The sequence below is a fragment of the Lepidochelys kempii genome, chromosome 2, assembly GCF_965140265.1.
Source record: "Lepidochelys kempii isolate rLepKem1 chromosome 2, rLepKem1.hap2, whole genome shotgun sequence".
In the NCBI taxonomy this organism is placed as follows: domain Eukaryota; kingdom Metazoa; phylum Chordata; order Testudines; family Cheloniidae; genus Lepidochelys; species Lepidochelys kempii.
In genome coordinates, this window is record NC_133257.1 from 39,163,493 (window position 1) to 39,179,001 (window position 15,509).

Here is a 15,509-nt window from a genome sequence, read left to right on the forward strand (position 1 = left end):
AGTGCACAGAAGTTCAGGATCAAGTAAACCTACACCATCTCTGATAGGTGTTTGTCCAACATGTTGTTAAAAACCTCCAATGATGGGGATTCCACAGTCTCCTTTGGAGGCCTGTTCTGGTGCTTAACTATTATTATAGGTAGAAAGTTTTTCCTAATATCTAACCTAAATCTCCTTTGCTGCAGATTAAGGCTACTACTTCTCATCTTCATGAAGAACAACCGATCACTGTCCTTTTTTATAATAGTTCTTAATGTATTTGAAGACTGTTAGCAGGTCTCCCCTCAGTTGTCTTTTTTTCAAGGCTGAACATGCCAGTTGTTTTAACTTTTATCTTTTTTTGTTGTTGTTGTTGCTCTCCTCTAGACTCCCAATCTGTTGCATGTTTCCTAAAGTGTGGCGCCCAGAATTGGATACAGTACATGAGTTGAGGCCTTTTGAGTGCCGAGCACAGTGGGACAATTACCTCCCATGTCTTTACATATGACACTCCAATTAAAACACCCCATAATATTAGCTTTTTTTGCAACTGCATCACATCATGTACTCGTATTAAATTTGTGATTCACTGTAACCCCCAGATCCTTTTCAGCAGTACTACTACCTAGCCAGTTACTTCCCATTTTGTAGTTGTGCATTTTTTCCTTTCTAAGTGAAGTACTTTTCACTTTATTGAATTTCATCTTGTTGATTTCAGACCAATTCTCTCATTTGTCAAGGCTGTTTGAATTCTAATTCTGACCTCCAAAGTGCTTACCTCCTAATTTGGTGTCATCTGCAGATTTTACAAGCATACTCTCCACTCTATTATCCAAGTCATTAATGAAAATATTATCTAGTATTGGAAGTATCTATGGGGCCCCGGTAGATTAGCCCTCCAATTTGAAGCAAACCGTTGATAACTACTCTTTGAGAATGGTGTTTCAAGCAGTTTTGCACCTACCTTATAGTAATTTCATTACCATATTTCCCTTGTTTACTTATGAGAATGTTATGTGGGACTGTCAAAAGCCTTTCTATAATCAAAGTACTTCACAGCTATTGCTTCCCCCCCTCCACTAAGCCAATAACCCTGTGAGAAAAGAAAATCAGGTTGGTTTGTAGGGCTGTCAATTAATCACAGTTAACTCTTGATTAACTAAAAAAAAATTAATTGCAATTAAAAAAATTAATTGCAGTTTTAATTGTGCTGTTAATAAAATACCAATTGAAATTTATTAAATATTTTGGATGTTTTTCTAACTTTTCAAATGTATTGATTTAAATTACAGCACAGAATGCAAAATGTACAGTGTTCACTTTATATTTTTGGTTACAAATATTTGCATTGCAAAAATGATAAAAAAAATAGTATTTTTCAATTCACCTCATACAAGTACTGTAGTGAAATCTCTCTCATGAAAGAGCAACTTACAAATGTAGATTTTTTTTTTGTTACCTAACTGCACTCAAAAATAAAACAATGTAAAATTGTAGAGCCTACAAGTCCACTCAGTCCTACTTCTTGTTCAGCCAGTCACTCAGACAAACAAGTTTTGTTTACATTTACGGGAGATAATGTTGTCCACATCTTATTTACAGTCTGACTTGAAAGTGAGAACAGGCGTTTGCATGGCAGTTTTGTAGCCAGCATTGCAAGGTATTTATCTGCCAGATATGCTAAACCAGTGGTTCTCAAACTATTGTACTGGTGACCCCTTTCACATAGCAAGCCTCTGAGTGCGACTACTCCCCGCCCCACCCCCATTTAACACCATTATAAATGCTGGAGGCAAAGCGGGGCTTTGGGTGGAGGCTGACAGCTCGCGACCCCCCACATAATAACCTCATGACTCCGTGAGGGGTCCCGACCCCCAGTTTGAGAACCCCTGTGCTAAGCATTCATATGCCCCTTCATACATTTAGGATAATTGGTCTGTAATTCCACAGTTTCTCTTTAAATGGGAACAAAGATGGATACTGTGCTTGCACTTCTACAGTCCTCTGGGACTTCACCTGATTTCCAGGAGCTTTCAAAGATGAGTGCTTTAGCTAGTTCCTTAAGTACCCTGGGATGAATGTCCCGTCCCCCCCTACCCCCACACTCACACACTTTGCATCAGGACAGTTTGCAAAGTGAGATGTCTTAAACAAACCTAGCCCTCTGATGCTGGCAGACCAGGTACCACTCATGCCAAAGACCCAGGCCTAACTGAACACTTAGGCCTTGTCTACGCTGCTGCTTTACAGCGCTGAAACTTTTTTTCACACCCCTGAGCAATGCAAGTTTCAGCACTGTAAAGTAGAAGTGTAGACAGTGCACCAGTGCTGGGAGCTAGTCCCGTCATGGACGTGGGTTTTGTTTTTTTGTTTTGTTTTTTTTTACACTGCTGGGAGAGCCACGACGACACAGCCATGTTAAAGCGCTGCCGCAGCAGTGCTTTCACGTTGGTAGTGAAGACATACCCTTACAAATGCATAGCTGGAAACCAGTCTTGCTTACCTTTTATGTTAGCATTATCAAAATAAGTATTATATGTTAAATTGATAATGTTTTTAGTGTTTTGTAAAAGGCTTGTAGGATACTACCTACATTGTTCTCACTCGACTAAACCTCATATTATAAAGTGATAGCATTTGCATTGTAAATCTCTGTGACATGTAACTCATCAAACAGGAAAAAAGCTTTGTGTAATGATGGTCTCTAACTAGATGTTAAATCCTGCTCATTAAACTCAGATGAGTCATTGTGTGATATCAAAGGATCAGAGTTAAGTGCATTTCTCCTCTCCCCCTTCCATGAAGAAGGGACCTGCCTGGGAACTCTTACTGTTGCCTGGTTACGGCCCTGCCTGTGTGTGTGTATTAGAGGAGGTTTTACCTGCCTGGCTCAGCAAGACAGGTTAAAGGGGCCCATGCTGGCAGAACAGGTAGACTCAGTGGTATCTCAGCACATCAGGTGGCTTCCCAGGTGGTTTTTGTTTTCCATGTTAGGTGAATGAAGTTGTGGGGGACTAAACTCTGATTTATTTGCTAAATTGCAGCCAACCTATGTATAAACATAGTACTTCATGGTATTTTTTTACTGTTAAGAATAAAATGCAGATGAACAAAGTTCAGAGGCAGAATCTTTAACTCAAAAGCAGTTTAAAAAGCAAAAAGAATGGAGTGTCAGCTTTAATTTGACTAAAGTGAAAAATAAGCTTCATACTGACTGAAAACTTCTGGCAGATCTATCATTTTGTTCTGCTTATTTGGGTCTTTGTCAAGACTGGATTAATGAAGTAGTTAAATTTTTGGTCCTTTTTGTAGGTAACTCTAATTCCTTATATTCAGGATTTCCTAATGCCCTAAGAACCTTCTCAGAAAAGACAGGTTATATTTAAATTCCTTAGCACCATAGATTCATAGATACTAAGGTCAGAAGGGACCATTATGATCATCATCTAGTCTGATCTCCTATACAACGCAGGCCACAGAATCTCACTCACCCACTCCTGCGAAAAACCTCACCTATGTCTGAGCTATTGAAGTCATCAAATCATGGTTTAAAGACTTCAAGGAGCAGAGAATCCTCCAGCAAGTGACCCGGGCCCCATGCTACAGAGGAAGGCAAAAAACCTCCAGGGCCTGTTCCAATCTGCCCTGGAGGAAAATTCCTTCCCGACCCCAAATATGGCAATCAGCTAAACCATGAGCATATGGCCAAGATTCACCAGCCAGATACTACAGAAAATCCTTTCCTGGGTAACTCAGATCCCACCCCATCTAACATCCCATCACAGGCCATTAGGCCTATTTACCATGAATAGTTAAAGATCAATTAATTACCAAAATCATGTTATCCCATCATACCATCTCCTCCATAAACTTATCGAGTTTAATCTTAAAGCCAGATAGATCTTTTGCCCCCACTGCTTCCCTTGGAAGGCTATTCCAAAACTTCACTCCTATGATGGTTAGAAACCTTCATCTAATTTCAAGTCTAAGCTTCCCGATGACCAGTTTACATCCATTTGTTCTTGTGTCCACATTGGTACCGAGCTTAAATAATTCCTCTCCCTCTCTGGTATTTATCCCTCTGATATATTTATAGATATATTAATGTCTCCCCTCAACCTTCTTTTAGTTAGGCTAAACAAGCCAAGCTCCTTGAGTCTCCTTTCATAAGACAAGTTTTCCATTCCGTGGATCATCCTAATGTGGTCTGCACTTAGAGTTAATTAGGGTTTTAAATGCTGAATTTTCTATAAATCCTGCTTTGGTGTTCTAACTTGGCCTACAAGCAGGTCAAACAAGAAAGAGATTCTTCATTGGAGTGATTCTTTGATGCAAGCTGGCTCCCTTTTCAAATGAGGGGAAGGAACAGTTTGTGTTTCATTTTAATGAAAGTATTGCTACAGTTGGATTTGTATTCTAGTTGTGCAGTTTCATGGAATAGTTCTCTTTTATCACTCTTAAACCCTTAGGTTGATAGCATTTTCCAGACAGACAGCCAACAAATTAAATGAGTTAGGACACCCCATAAGTAGTATACCTCCACAGAAGCCAGAGGTGAGAACACTTGTCCATAGTCACAGAAGGATTAATTATATTTATGTAATCTATGCTTGTGATGTTTTGGAGTTTAATGGAGGAAAAATTCAAATTGTGCATAAGAGCTTAATTTGTAGCTGTGCAGTACTGCACAGATCTATACATTTTGCGTTGTTTGGGTTTCCATGTGCCTACACTAAATGATATCTGGCTGATCACTTTTTGACCTTGCTATGTGATGGTGTTTACCTGTTTACAGTAGTGCTCAAAATTGGCTACATGCACTTTCTAAACAGTGGTCCAGATCCCTGGTCTTGTTAAGATCACTTTATTCAGTGGGACTGATGCAAAGTGACCTTAGAGCTACCCTGAGGGTGCATCTGAGGATTCCTTCAACAGGAGGGATCCTTGCTTTATGCCAGCTCCTCTGTCACAAGGAATGAGTTGAAGCTGGATGGGGGAAGTGGAAGGTGTAAGAGCTCATATGTATTTCCCTTTGCCAATTCCCATTTGGTGGAGAGCTCCTTATTAGTTTGTTGCACCAGTCACCCTGCGAGAGGCATAATGTAGCTAACCTTTGCCTCCCTCAGCTGCATTGAAGGTGAGTTTGGTGCATCTGACATTTGTGACCAGAGAATATATAATCTCTGACCTGAAGCCCTTACTGGTTGAATCCAACAGAAAAGCAGACTCACAGAGAAAGGGAGTACAGCATGCCTTTTTTGGTAAAATGTGTGAATCTGCAAGTCTCTCTAGCCTATCTGTAATTATCTAGATTTTTTTTTTAAGTCGTCATATCATACGTGGCTCTTCATGGGGGATTTGAAAGGAGAGCGCATAGTCCCTTCACAGATCATCTGTGTGCAGGCATTCTGCAAATAGGGGGTAGGATAGAAGAAGTTGCAAAGATGGCTGAGAAAGGTCTTGAAGAATGGGTTAATGACAGTGATGGGAGGACAGGAGGTGATACAAAGTGATAAGGATGGCTATATATGAAGGGCACATTTATGTAGAAAACTTGAAGACAAGGGCAAGAAGCTTGAATTTGGTGCCTTAGAAAAAGGGAGCAGTGCCAGAGTATGGTTATCAACTGGCTATGAAGGTGATCTTGGCAGCACATTTTGTGTGGATGGGAGTGAGCAATGTGGGAGTTGGGAAGCTCACAGAGGAGGAGATGACGGTAAATAAACAAGAGATGAAGGCCTGAAAAAGAGTTACACCCTTTTCTGTCCATTCCTAAGGCTGAATCTTATAAATGTTATGGAAGAAACAGTGGTAGGAATTGTATATGGCCTGTGTATGTGGGTCAAGAGAAGGAAAATTGCAGCTGCCTTTACCCACACTGGGCACTTCCCCAACTTCTGGTCTGCCCTCATGTGAAGTCAGACTAAGTCCTTTATTTGTAAAGTGTCCATCAGCAATTATCCCTAGCTAAATCTTGGTATCCAACAGCAGTCAGGCTAAATCTAAATACATTTTCTTGGCATAGTACAGAAAATAGAGAGCTAAGCAAGGAATAAAGTTTGGTTAGAAAACATAACGTTTGTATCTTAAGAGGTTCTTTACAGACCGATATAAAACATGGCTCCTGCTCCAAAGAACTTATAATTTAAATTCAGAATAACATAGTTTGAGTGATAAATGTTGATGGACAGGTCAAGAGAGTATTGCAGCGTTATAAGGTCTTATGTTTCTGTTGATTTGTGATGTATGTTTTTGTTTTGTGTTTTGGTTAATATTTGTTTAATTTTAGCAGGTCACTATTTAAAAAGCTTTAAGATAGCCGCAAATCTTAGAGGTTTTTGTTTAAGTAAAGTTAACCCTTTGCATAACAATAAATCCTCTTCATGACTCCTAGTAATATTTGGTGGGGTTAGGTTAGTGGGAGTTAGGTATGTGTGCAAGGCTAAGAAAATTACTTTCTTCAAACTTCAAATAAGTTAGTAGTTAAAAAATAAAAAAAGGCTTAGTGTGTATGAACTTATTAAAAGTGGTCTGTCTTAATTATATTATTCTTATTTCCATACAGAAGATTTCAGTTTTTGGTTTTGGGTGGGGTTTTTTGTTTTTGGTTTGTTTTTTGTTTTTAATCTTTTAAAATGGCAGATTCTACAAGGCTTTTCCAGTCCTCCTACACAGTAAGGATAGTAACTGAGATGATGGGAGGATTCGGAGGAGAAATGGAGACTGTCAGTGACAAAATAAACTTTAAATTCCTTGATGGTATTCTAACATGTTATACATAGTACCTTCAACAGGAGCCACTTCTGAAAACTGGGTCATTTATTTAGGAGCCTAAATACAAATAAGAGCTTAACTCTATACTCCTCTTTGTAAAAGTTTTGGTGCCTGTGTATGTAAATAACCAAGAGACTTCTATAAATAAAGACAAAAATTAAACCAAAACAATATTGCCCTCTTATGCAGACGTTAGAATGGTACCAGATACTACAATAAGAATTTCATGTCCTGCTGGTGATACTGGTTGGTTAGGGTTTATCCATAAATTCTTTAGATTACTAAGAGAAAGACTGTGAAACTAAATAAAGGAAAATTTAGGGTGAATATCAGATACAAATTTGTGTAACACTGAGGTCTTATTTTAAACGTAACGACCTCAACACCTGGGACATTGTAAATCAAGAGTGGACAGAGCTCCTAATATATTACATGAAAAATTCCTGTATTTGCAGGGTGAATGGACTAGTTACATTTAAAAAAAAGCATTTTTCAATCTCTTTTCTATAATTAATAAATGTATTTGTGTTTTAATTTCAAGTCTGTTTTCCCGCTAAAGAATCTTAATAAATTTGAGTTTTAATAGTCTTAATAAAATCCAATATTGCTATCTAAATTCTCTATTTTCAAATTCAAGCTAGGGGAGTCAAATAATTATTTTTACCACATTTGTATTAACCTTAGGAACATTAAATGGAAAAATGCATCCTGATGATGAGTTACACCTAATTCTAGATCTTCTTTAAAAAATTGATTTGAATGGAAACCAAAAACTACCTTAAACTCAAATATGTGTTTAATAGACATGTATTTGCTCACCTTTGCTGCAGCATCAGCAATGAAAATACATACTAGTCCCAGAGTATTGCTGATACCATTGGTACTGGTGCATGCACACACTTTTCAGCATGACATACTGTTAGGTAAGTTGAAGTGTTAACAAAACAAATGTTAGATTAATTTCTGTTCTATTCAAAAGACTGGAAATGATGTAGAGTGGAAAAGGTCAAAGTGAGTAGGGTAGAAAAGCATGTAAATTGCTTGAAGAGACCGTTACAAAGAAAAAAATTAAAATAAAACAATATTGTGTCCTTTTAAAAAAGGAAAAGTAAGAATTATATTCAATCTTTTCCTCGGTTTAAATAGATTTTATCATATTTAACCAAAATTGCTCTGCCTCTATAGTTTGTTTCCCTGAGGAAAAAAATTAAACATCACAACTTATGAGGAATGCTTCTTATGCATTTATTTAATCAATCATAGAATATCAAGGTTGGAAAGGACCTCAGGAGATCATCTAGTCCAACCCCCTGCTCAGAGCAGGAGCAATCCCCAATTTTTACCCCAGATCCCTAAATGGCCCCCTCAAGGATTGAACTCACAACCCTGGGTTTAGCAGGCCAATGCTCAAACCACTGAGCTATCCCACCCCCACCCCCACCCCCCGTAATGATCCCAAATGTTGCAGTAGAAACCTGAGGACTAAGCTCTAGTCTTGGCAAGTAAATCTTTTTTTAGATAATCTTTGAGGCATTCTTCTAGTTAGAAGAATATATCCATTTTGCTGTATCTTTCCATAGATCGTACCATTTTTCTCATTAATCTGGGAGAAAGCCAGTAGGGGTAGTCCGATAATAACACTCTTTCCATTCCAGTAGAAACTCATGAGAATGTTAAACAGCTACTGATGTTAGACATTTTTAAATCCGCAAGTCCAGGTAACTTGCATCCAAGAGTTTTAAAAGAGCTGGCTAAGGAGCTCACTGGACTAATAATATTGATTCCTCTTCCTCCCCCCAGTAAATCAGGAGAGTTTCTTGGCCAGTTAATCTGTGCAACAACATCAACTTGCACCTCTGGCAGTGAGGGTGAAATATCTGTCTTGGGGTGATCTTCCTTCCTTTCTCCCTCTCCTGACCCACCTTTGCCTGCAGGGCTGGCAACAGTGTTTAAAGCTCACAGTAACTTGGAAAATGTTAGCAGGGATGTTATTAACTTAGATCCGGTCCACACTAGGAAATTAGATCAGAATAACTATAATGCTCAGGAGTGGAAAAAATCCCCATCCCCATGGGACAGGACCTGCCACTGCGAGCTGAGCTTTTAGTTTTTTGTTTTTCATTGTATTTCACATTTGCTCTGCTAAGTCTTGTGCTATTTTGTGCGGATCTGACCATAATTAGTTAAGTTATCACAGTGAAGCTAGTCTTTATACCCTCTCTTCTGTAATGGCTACTCATGTGTTGTCTATTCTTTTTAAAACTTTGTAACTAATAATAAAAGCCACATCTACTACAAAAGAGAGAATGGCTAACTCTGTCTTTCAGATTTTGAATCTGGTATAGGATAATTGTAAGTTGCCCTTAAATAAGTGGCAACTTCTGTATTCCAAAAACGAGGCAAAGTCTCTTAGGAATTGGTCTTGCTGGAGAGTGAATGATTGATATATCCCATGCAAAGAGAACACCAAACTGAAAGAGAACATTTATTAGAACATGGGAAAAACTTTGCTTATAAAAAGTGCAGTTGATGAATCACCATAGCTGCTATTTCTTGATTCGCACATCTGTTGAAATTGGCAAAAAAATCTTGGAATGCGTGTTCTTTCCTCTCTAGAGAAAGGAAGGGAGGGAGGCTTATATTCTTCTTCTTGGTTACTATACTTTTTCAGAGAGTTTATTTCCAACAAGTTTATCACCATAAATTAATGTTTTTTTACTATAACTGATTTGTTTCATACTTGTGCCTGAAGATAACACTTTGGTATATATTACTGTTGCTTTCAACACCAAAGATTACGATAAGGGAAACATTAGCCAAAAAGAGTTCGGTTTTGTCAGGTTGTTTGTTTTGTGCATTCGATAGTATTTGATCAGTTGCACTATCATTAAGACCCACACAGAAGACAGGGGAAACTAAATTCGTTAACAGGAGAGAGAGAAAGTATGATTGTAAAAGCATAAAAATCGGCAGGGGAACTCAAGCAAGTGTAGTATGTGAAAATTTTTTTCACCAGATGTCACGTTGACAGTGTTCCTGTAACAGAAACAAGAATAAATGTTGCTTCTTTGAGAGATGGTCCCTATAGTATTCCACTGAGAGATGTGCGCATGTGCCAGGTTCCCAGAGCCAGAGCTTTTCCAAGTAATAGTGTCTGCACATGCACCCTGGCATTGCCTTGTGGTTTCACCCGAGACCATAAAGGGTGGAACAATCGACCATGTCTTCAGTTCCTTCACACCACCCAAGATCCGCGTCAGAGCTTCTTCCTTTTTCTCTCCTCTTTCGTGACGCACTTTCCAAAAAAACTGCGTTTTTATTCTTGTGTATATAGTTCAGATTTGACTGATTTTAGTAGTAGTTTTAGTGCTCATAGTAATTTTTCTAGGATCAAGGATTTTGGGACTCTGCTTTGGTGATTTTTCCACCAACCCTGCCCCCTCACCCCCACCCCCGCACCTGTGTCTGGGCACTGGATTATACCAAAGATACCAGGATTCAAGGTCGGCACTTCTTTCCTTTGCTTGTTTTCATTCAACGACAATCCTGTACTGCTTGGAGGAAGCCCACATCACGTCCAGGTGCGGTATCTGCCTCTCCTTCCCTGCCTGTGCCCAGGAAGGCCAGGCCCTATGGCTTAAGACGCACCTCATATGGGGCCATAGTCCGATCCTGAGCAGTACATCATGTACGCTGACCTGAACGGTCCAGGAGCCTCCTATCGCAGAGTCCCAGTCCAGATCTGTCGGTACCTGCACTATGGATAAGGCTGCAATTTAATCACGGAGGTCATGGAAATCATGGAATCCAAAGACCTCAGCCAGCACTGGCTGGGAGCTGTGGGGTCCCATGCCACCTGTGGAGGCAGGGAGCTGCGGAATACCCCTGCAGCTCCCAGCCACTGTGGGTGGCAGGGGGAGCCCTGCAGCTCCCCGCTGCCGCTCTGGGCCACCACAGGCGGCAGGGGGGAATCCCCACTGCTCCTGGCAGAAAGGGGTGGCGGGGGGGATCCCAGCCACCCTGGGCAGCAGGGGAAATACCTGCCACTCCCAGCCGCCACAGGTAGCAAGAGGGGCCCTTGCTGCTCCCAGCTGCAACGGGAGGCCGGGGGACCCCCACAGCTTGGAGCCGCCAGTGGAGGGTGACCCTGGAGCTCCCAGCCCCGCTCTCCCCCTCCAGCTGCCCAGGCTACCCATTTTGTCATGGATATTTTTAGTAAAAGTCAAGGACAAGTCACGGGCTTCTGTTAATTTTTCATTATTGTCCGTGACTTGTCCTTGACTTTTACTAAAATATCCATGACAAAAACTTTGCCTTAGCTATGGATACTGTGCTGGGGCCTAGCCATGAAACCCAGAAGAATGTGCATAAACATGGTAGTAAGTGTTCCTCCAGATCCAAGAAAGAGGCTGCATTGTCCATGAATTCTGGCCATGGAGGAGGCGTGCATTCCAAGGCTCAAAGAGTGAGAAGGCGGCTCCTCATTCACTGGATCCACCGGTCCGGGTTCCCAAACTGCACACCGTCCTGCATCAGCTCTGCTAGCGCAACATTAATCATTGGTATGGAACCATTATACATCCTTGCATGCTTGTATTTTAGCAAATCCATTTCCTCACTTTAATGGTTGTAAAAGTAAATAAAATAATTTTCTGAAGGTGTTGTTTTGGCTTCATATTTATTGATTTGCCAAATCCAGATGAGTAACCCCAGAATTTTGCTCTTTAGGTCAAAGAGCTGCCTTTTAAAATTTGGCTCTCTAGTTACATTTTAACACAATGTATACTTTATTTCATGCGGCTCTGCTAGAATTTGTCCAATTTAGAAATATACGTATATTATTTAACGTTGGATTACTTCCTACAGACTTGTGAGTTTGTAGTCCGGATTAGACCTCCACCTAGAACTATTGTCATTCAGTTTTGATACTATTTGACAAATTAACAGCAATACCATCATTTTTTAATTTATCCCCAGTTTTACAGACATTCCATCGAATTGCTTTGCACTGACTTTTTGGCGCTGGAGATGGAATTCCATTTCTGAGTACTAATTTCAGTTCACTGAAATTAGTAACTCTACTTTTCAGTTTATTTTTTGGCATACAGAATTTGATAAAAATGAGTAGCAAAGAATTGGTTGGTGTATAATACAATAATTATATTCCATGTACCTTAAAAATGGAATAAGAAAAGGAGTACTTGTGGCACCTTAGAGACCAACCAATTTATTTGAGCATGAGCTTTCGTGAGCTACAGCTCACTTCATCGGATGCATGCCGTGGAAACTGTAGCAGACTTTATATATACACAGAGAATATGAAAAAATACCTCCTCCCACCCCACTGTCCAGCTGGTAATAGCTTATCTAAAGTGATCATCAGGTGGGCCATTTCCAGCACAAATCCAGGTTTTCTCACCTCCACCCCACCACACAAATTCACTCTCCTGCTGGTGATAGCCCATCCAAAGTGACAACTCTTTACACAATGTGCATGATAATAAAGTTGGGCCATTTCCTGCACAAATCCAGGTTCTCTCACCCGAACCTGGATTTGTGCAGGAAATGGCCCAACTTTATTATCATGCACATTGTGTAAAGAGTTGTCACTTTGGATGGGCTATCACCAGCAGGAGAGTGAATTTGTGTGGGGGGGTGGAGGGTGAGAAAACCTGGATTTGTGCTGGAAATGGCCCACCTGATGATCACTTTAGATAAGCTATTACCAGCTGGACAGTGGGGTGGGAGGAGGTATTTTTTCATATTCTCTGTGTATATATAAAGTCTGCTACAGTTTCCACGGCATGCATCCGATGAAGTGAGCTGTAGCTCACGAAAGCTCATGCTCAAATAAATTGGTTAGTCTCTAAGGTGCCACAAGTACTCCTTTTCTTTTTGCAAATACAGACTAACACGGCTGTTACTCTGAAACCTGTCATAAAAATGGAATGATACTGCATGTTGACACGAAGTCTCATTTTCCTTTATAAAGTGGAAAAATATTAGTTATTGAAGCTCTGTAAACTTGTTTTATAAGTAGGAGAATTCTACAAGCATTTTGTTTTCATTTAGTTTATGGATTTAGTACACAATTACTTAACAGCAGTGCCTTTGACAAATGAACCTTCATTTGCTTCAGGAGATACAGTATTTTGGATCCTAACAGATTTTTTTTTTACCCTCAGTCAAGTTAAATCATACGTGTCAATATATGTAATATGCAGTGTTGTAGCCGTGTTGTTCCCAGGATATTAGAGAAATTTGGTTTGTGAAGTAACAACTTATTACAGATGTAATAGTAATTTTAACCACTGTGAAGTGAGGCACGATACAAGAGAACAGTCATCATTCAACCAGGAACAATATAGCTTTTTTAGAATTCAGCTATGAATTTAGTACTATTGTGCATGATGCTCTGAAATAGAAGCTTGTTTTTAATTTACTTATTATAGCATTTTAAATATTTTACTTCAGATACAGTCTACAGCATAATGCATCCCTAGGGTTACCACCTTTCTAATTGCTGGTAACCAGACCCCTGAGGCCCCGCCCCGTCCCTTGCTACTCTCTCTCCTCCCTTGTCGCTCACTGGGTCATCTCCACTCTCCCTCTTCTCCCCCTCCTCCGGGGGCTGGGATGGGAGCTGCTGCTCTCTGACAAGGAGCCTTCCAGCAGGTAGGAGGGTGCCCTGCCTGAGCAGGAACTGGCACAGGTTAATGACCCGTCGCCTCCACCCACCCCATGGTAACCAGCCTTTTGGTGTCCAATCAGTACATCTGACCGGACACTGCCAGGTCCCCTTTTCGACCAGACTTTCTGGTTGAAAACCAGGCACCTAGCAACCCAAACATCCCATCAGTGAAAAAGAGAAAAAACGTGTTTTAACAATACTGAATGGATTTTGCTTGCGAAATTCCTCATTCCCAAGGCCTTGCAGCCTTTTCCAATTTGCAAGAGAGGACATCAGTTTGAGTGTGACTGGACTGTTAACTGGGAATGCAAATAATAGTATGAAGCTGCAGGTTTTTAAAAGTAGGCCTTCCTTTACACATTCTGGCAGCAAAGTTGCTATGGAGATGACTCCTAGATTTTCTATACTTGCATCCTACATGTAAATGCTAATGCTGTTGCAGCAGAGGGATGATGAAGTTACTGTAAGATCTCAGTAATCTGTTCTTGGTGAATCAGTTTGTCAGAGCATAATACAGTAGTTTAAATACTTTGTTCCATTTAGTATAAATTGTTTATGTATATTGTGACTGCAGAATTTGTTTGCATGAATTATGCATGATGAATATGAACATTTTATTTCACAGTCCCATAAATGCAGGACTTGAAATATACCAACTTTGAAAGAAATACTCTTAAAGCGCCTAACCATGGTTCTCGGTGTTAGTGAAACCAGCTGTCATTTCATGACTCTTCAGTATTTTCACAGCATAGCAGTCATATGATGAAATCATCAGGTATTGCTTACAAAATTGAAATGTCAATAAAATGGAAATAGAAAATGCTTATAAATACTAAAAGTGTAAAATGTGGTGGGAAGTGAGACATTAGATTCTCCTCACAGTAATCGCTATGTGCTGTGTTAGTGGCTGTGTTTTAATTATCCTCTTGGCTGCAGGTTTACAGCTGTTTGAGAGGTTGTTTTTAGGGTGTGGATTTTTGATTTTCTTTGTTTTTGTTTTGTATTGGTTTTAAACAAAGATGAGAATGACCTCCCCAAATATGTGCACTAGCCTATCCATGATATGACCATATTTATATCTTGATTTACTGTTTCTTGTTGCACATACATGGTATCAGATCTTCCTCTTGGAGAGATCAGTGGGTTGACGTTTCCACTGCTAGTCAATCTTCTTTTGAAACCTCCCCTGCTTGACTTTGTGTTCTAGGTGTTGCTGATTTGGCTGTTGTGGGAAGGGTCTGTAGACATGCACTTAGTTACTGTTCAATCAGTAGCTGGTCCTATATCTAGGATACAAATTTTGTAATATGCTCATTGGCATTGGCTCAAGGCTCAAATGCATTGGCTCAAGGTCTCCTGCTCAATATGCCGACACTTAACAGATTCCTAAGTCTCCCATCTACCAACATGTATAAAAAAATAGAATTTGTAATATATCACATTATGTAAACCCTATAAATCCCTCCTCCTCCTTCCTATTTGTTTCTAGCAGTTAACTTCAGTATGACACATCGAAAACCAGTTGCAGTCCTCCTTTTCCATATTGAGGTAAAGTTTGAAACACTGAGAAACAAAATATAAAGGCCAGCAATGTGGTAGTCCACAGTACACCGGAGCAAGCCAGTACATCCAATTGTATGACATTGACATCTTCTAGGAAACACCTCTCATTTTCCCCTTATTATCAAAAGTCGTATTATCAGGTCTCATGTTTTCTGAGAGCCAGCTAGCCCCCTGTATGGAAAAACCTGTGGGAAGGATGGGTAATGGAGGTGCCCTTACTGCATTTTTCTGTAACTGGCTCCTTTGCTAGAAGACAGTGGAAAATGGAGGTTGTGGATTTTGGAGGCCATGCTCCCTCCCAGTCTCATGGATCCATGAAGAAGGGAGACCCATGCTGTGTTGCAGGGGCAGCTACTATTCTGCTGGTTCCCCTTTTCCCTGGAAGCAAGATCCAGTAAAAGAACCATGTTGCCATTGTCTGAGTCTCCTGGCAGCTGCTTAGTAGCAGCCACAGAAGGAAACCTGAAGGAAGTACAGCTCCAATCTCTATTACCTCCTTCCT

The 15,509-nt window shown here is 40.2% G+C and overlaps 1 protein-coding gene across 8 annotated transcripts in view; it reads left to right on the top strand.

Annotated features, from left to right (window-relative positions):
• Nucleotides 1-15,509, top strand: part of RNF19A (ring finger protein 19A, RBR E3 ubiquitin protein ligase) — a 96,654-nt gene that overhangs the window by 38,756 nt on the left and 42,389 nt on the right. Inside the window, exons 3-4 of one of the 8 annotated variants that reach the window (XM_073330443.1) lie at nucleotides 11,149-11,315; nucleotides 14,070-14,219. The exons of the other annotated variants lie outside the window; for them this stretch is intronic. The gene's annotated coding sequence lies outside the window, so the exon portion shown is untranslated. The remainder of the gene's footprint in view (nucleotides 1-11,148; nucleotides 11,316-14,069; nucleotides 14,220-15,509) is intronic. 8 annotated transcript variants of the gene reach the window in all.